Consider the following 4,796-nt stretch of genomic DNA (forward strand, 5'->3'; position numbering starts at 1 on the left):
TTTAGGTGTTAAGTATATTTTTTCTTAAAGTTAGATGACAACTGTTACGTTCAGTTTTCTTTTCCTTGTTTATCTGGAACATATGTCTTTCTCACTTATGCTTGGTGTCATTTCAATGTGTGGTGCTCATGCTTGTTAGATTGATGACTATGAAAAATAGAACTTATGTGCTCTTGATCTATGATATTCGGCTCTTCATCTCAGGCACATTTTTCGAATCAATTAATTCTTTGGTAGTCAATTTTGTTTCAAATTATTGAACCTTAGCATGAATTATAGAAATAAGTCTTTTATTTTGTTCCACTATTTGCTCAGCTGATTAGATGATCTAAGGCTTGTAATTCCACAGGGCATCATTTAGCCCTAGTTCTAACCTTTGTTTAAGGCTCCATTCTCTATAAGAAAAGGAATTTCTTTGTATATGACAGAAATAGTTGAAGTCACTTCAATGAAATTGTAGTTTTCTGTCCCTCCTTTCTGCATTTTGTCAGGACTGAACTGCACAAATATGGTTATTTGAATGATCAATTTTTCTTAACTTCATCTGTATTTCCTTCTAAAATGCACCTCTTTTTCTATTTGATGGATTATTTTAAACTTTGTTCTGGCATTGTTCAATAATTATGCATATTCTGTCCTCTCATTGGTAATATATTTGAAAATAAGGGGTTGGAATTGATGTCTCATGTTGCATCTTCACTACTGAAGACAATGAGTAGCTGATGCCTGCTGCATTTTTGCCAAAACATGTTACTAAGGAAAATATGTTTGTGACCCCTAAAAAGCCTCCCCTAATTTGACTCATAATGACATGGCATGTTATGTGTCAACTTTTGATTTGCCCCAAACTCAACCATAGAAGACCCAACTCCCTTGTCACGTTATTATGGGTGCATTTGAGGATTTGAATTGTGGGTCTTTATCATTTCTATGTTACTCAGTTTCTTAATTGAAAGATATATTCTTTTCTTTGATTCTTTGCTATGTTAATAATTTCAGTCCGAGCATGATGGGTCAGATGTACAAGTGCACCTGAATGTTGAACATCATTATGAAGCAGATGTAATTCCCAACATGTCAAGGTCACCTAGGGTAAAGTGCATAACCTATTATGAAGACTCTGATAGTCTTCCTGGAAAGAGAACAGCAGTTTGAGAGCTTGACAAGGGTATGTAAAATGTCTTACAAATCACGTTAACTGTTGTATGCAATTTTGGACAACAATGGCTTCAAAGGATTTCAGGCTCAGTAAATACTTACACTTGGCTTAAAGGAAATGCTTAGCTGAGAATGAGTGAAAATTCTCTGTTATAAAATGTCTGGGTTGCAATATTAGACTCTTCATTGTTTTATTTTATCTAATATCTAATATGTTATTTGTTAATAGAAAGTAAATGTATCTAACAATCAATTATACACTTCACGCATATTTATCTGTTCACATGTATTGTATGTATCATTTCCCTTAAACAGGATGAATGAACCTTATAGCCAAATAAATGAGTTTTTGGTTTGTGCTCCAAGGGTAGTAAAATAGTAAGAAAAAATTATGGCTACATCTCAAGGTCACGGGTTGTGGAAAGCAAGTTTTGCATTTTAAGGTCATATTCAACAAAAAAAATATGAAATAATCTTTGTTGAAATAACATTAGCTCGCTTAAATTCCACAAGAACATGAAGTATAATTTATGCTGATATTCTCTTAGCATAGTGAAAAAAGTGTTGTAAAAGCTTCTCTGTTTTCCTTTCATCTGAGTAATAGCATTACAGATTATGCCACAGCCCACAAACATTTGACCATATTATAGTTTCCTCACAATTTTAAACATTAGGAAAGAACTAAGACCCATATAGATAGATCTAGTTCTTTTCTTACTCTTGTTTGTTTCTTCTCTTTATCAATCATAATGGCACTTTAAAATTAGTTGGAACTGCTTTCATGTAGCAAATCACAGGCACATTGTTAGATCTCCAGTTCTAATGCGGGAATTGTGGCTTGAGATGTGGCATGATAGCCATCCTGATTCAAAATCAAAATTTGTTACAAAAGGTGGATCTCTTCTTTCTTAGTTCTTTTTGTTTCATTAAATTGTTTTACCTCTTAAATTTTACATGGAACGACTAAGCGTGGACCTTTGAGGGAAGATGACTGTTATTGGGATTATGGAAAAGCTCGTTGTGCATGGCCTGAGCATTGTGAATATAGGTATTTTTCTTACATGTTTTTTAATTATTTTTTCGAATATTGTGGTCATCAGTTTCCCTTATTGCATGATGTACAGATACGTTTTTGGAGATGTTCACCTTGGGCAGAGCTATAGATTGAGGAATTCTTCAGCTGATCTCCTCTTGCATTACTTATAAAATACGAGGTGCCTTTTGTTCTGCTGGCTATATTGTGTGGGCTTAAAACTAGATTTTTGAGTGATCGAAGGTTCACTTACTAAAAAATAACCACAAAAAAAGAGAGGGAGGTTTTTTCTTGAAGGCATTTTGGAAAAATTTCATACTCTTCTGGAGTGTCGGGGAAAGAAAGAAGTTAAAGAAACTTGTAAATGTAGTAGAGGCTAGTTGTCTGTTTATTTGTGAAGTATAGGAAGATGATAGCTGAACGTGATTATTCTATCAACTTTTGAAACAATCAAAGTTTTGGGGAAAGATTTTGAAAAACTGGGTGTGGATGGAATTTACCATCATGTCCTTTAGAATGCTCTATGTATTTCTCAATTGAAGGAAAATGACAGATTGAAGTAGCAGACCTAGTAAGAAATACAAGAGGGTGTATCCATTTTGGCCAGTGAGCTCATAGACTATGTATTGTTTTCAAAAGTTGGGATTCAACTACCTATTTTTAAAAACCATGTTATGGAACCTTTCCCAGAATTCATTAGTTTACATGTGTTTTTGATTGGGACCAATCCTTCTTTATTTCTGCTTTCTAAGGACTCTTCAGATGTTTCTTCAAGAGCTGGCATCTCACCACCATTTTGTTTCCGTAGTTGCAGACATGCTGCATAGTGCCAATTGGAGGCACATGTGACGAATGTACACATATAGCTTCTCATTATCCTTATATTATATGCCCTATGGTAGAGGTGTTTTTATTATTATATTTTTTCTTTTTTTTTTTAATTTCTGACATGCATAACTTGAATGCTATATTGCAGTGTAAAGTCCCTCACTTCTGAAAGTAAATGGCGATGATGTGCTTTGAAGTATTCACTCTACATGTAAGCAGGTGACGTTTTGCAAAAATTGCAGGTTGCCGAAAATGTTAAAGGTCTCTTTTTAGTATAAACTGATCTGTTATTCATTACTTTGAATTGTTGCTCAGTATATTCAACCTCCATTGAACATGAATGGTTCAACAAAGGTTGTGACTCAATTTTTTTTAATTTTATATTTTATATTTTATATTTTCTCAATTTTATAATTTTATTTAATATATAATTTAATTTTTTAACAAAAATTTATAAGGCCATAATTTTTAATTTATCTAAATCAAGATTCAATAGAGTATGTGTTTTCTGCGGTAGCAGCCCCGGCAACAAGCCCAGCTACCTGCTCGCCGCTATTCAGCTTGGAAACGAACTGGTAACCATTTACCACTTGTCAAAATATCATGAAACAATTTGAATTTGAAAACAAGTCTCTTATTTTTCCTGTAATTAATTGAATAACAATTGTCAAGAAACATTCTTATTCTTATTGTGATTCTTTTTACTTTAAAGTGGAATCGAATTTCAGAGACTAAAACAGAGAACAAAAGGGCTCTGTTTTTTTTTTTTTTTTTTTTGGAACCATTTGGTTCCAAAAGGGTTGATGGGTCTAATCTCCCAAGCTGTCTATGATGGTGGCCACCACGTCTTAGGGTAATCTCTCTCTCTCTCTCTCTCTCTCCCTCCACTCATAAACTCCATTATTTGTTTTTTTGCAGAGTGATTCCAAAAACTCTTATGCCTAGAGAGGTAATTCACTGCACTTGTTTCCTCATAATTTCAATTAAAACTGACTTCATTGAAATTCTTTAGCCTTTTGTTTTTATTTTTATTTCAGTGTATGTGATGATAAAGCTCATTTAACATTCACCCCCAAAAAAGTTAGATGACTAAACTGTTTGGAAAAATGCTAATGGTAATCTAAAGGGCTGTAAATAATATTGGTAGATGTATAAAATATCTATAAAGTGTAGAAAAATATTTTAAAATGGGTAGAAGTTGTATTATTGAGATTTTAAATGTTTTGATATTTTGTTTAACAATTCATTAAGTTGTGATTAGCATGACTCAATAGTCAAAGTATATTCTCTTTACAGTTTCTTTAGAATGAAAGTGATAGAACTTGAGGGAAATAGAAACAATATTAACATTGCAAATAACTTTTTAATCCAATAATATCCCTTGACATTGATTCTGGTATTTCATCAAACTGAAGTTCGTCTATGATCTGTTCACTGATTCTATTTACAACCTAAAACACATGACAAAAACACAGCAAACATCTCTACAATGTTAGTAAGCAAGGGAACTGACGAACAAATATTGAAGTCAGTTCCTAACTTGTCCATCATCGTGGACAGAGAAAATGGAATGCTCTCTAGGATCCATCTGCTAAAACTTTATTACCAGCAAATAATGAAGTTCATATTTACAAAATTGGCAAGAAAATTCAAAATCATGTATGTGTAATTAAATACATGTCTGTGTGTGCGCTGCACAGAAAGACGTACCTTAACCTTGTTTCCTAGGAGAAGCAGAAAATGAAATTCAGACATTTTTTCAAGAGAGAACCAAAGA

At 33.0% G+C, this 4,796-nt stretch overlaps 1 long non-coding RNA gene across 1 annotated transcript; it reads left to right on the plus strand.

Moving 5' to 3' along the window:
* Window positions 1-372: 372 nt before the first annotated feature.
* Window positions 373-3,909, plus strand: LOC145798415 (uncharacterized). Its single transcript, XR_014339265.1, has 4 exons — window positions 373-2,206; window positions 2,283-2,372; window positions 2,944-3,045; window positions 3,168-3,909. It is a non-coding gene; the product is annotated as an uncharacterized LOC145798415 (long non-coding RNA).
* The last annotated feature ends 887 nt before the right edge of the window (window positions 3,910-4,796 follow it).

Source organism: Camellia sinensis, chromosome 8 (genome assembly GCF_055761805.1).
Source record: "Camellia sinensis isolate YWXY chromosome 8, ASM5576180v1, whole genome shotgun sequence".
NCBI lineage: Eukaryota > Viridiplantae > Streptophyta > Magnoliopsida > Ericales > Theaceae > Camellia > Camellia sinensis.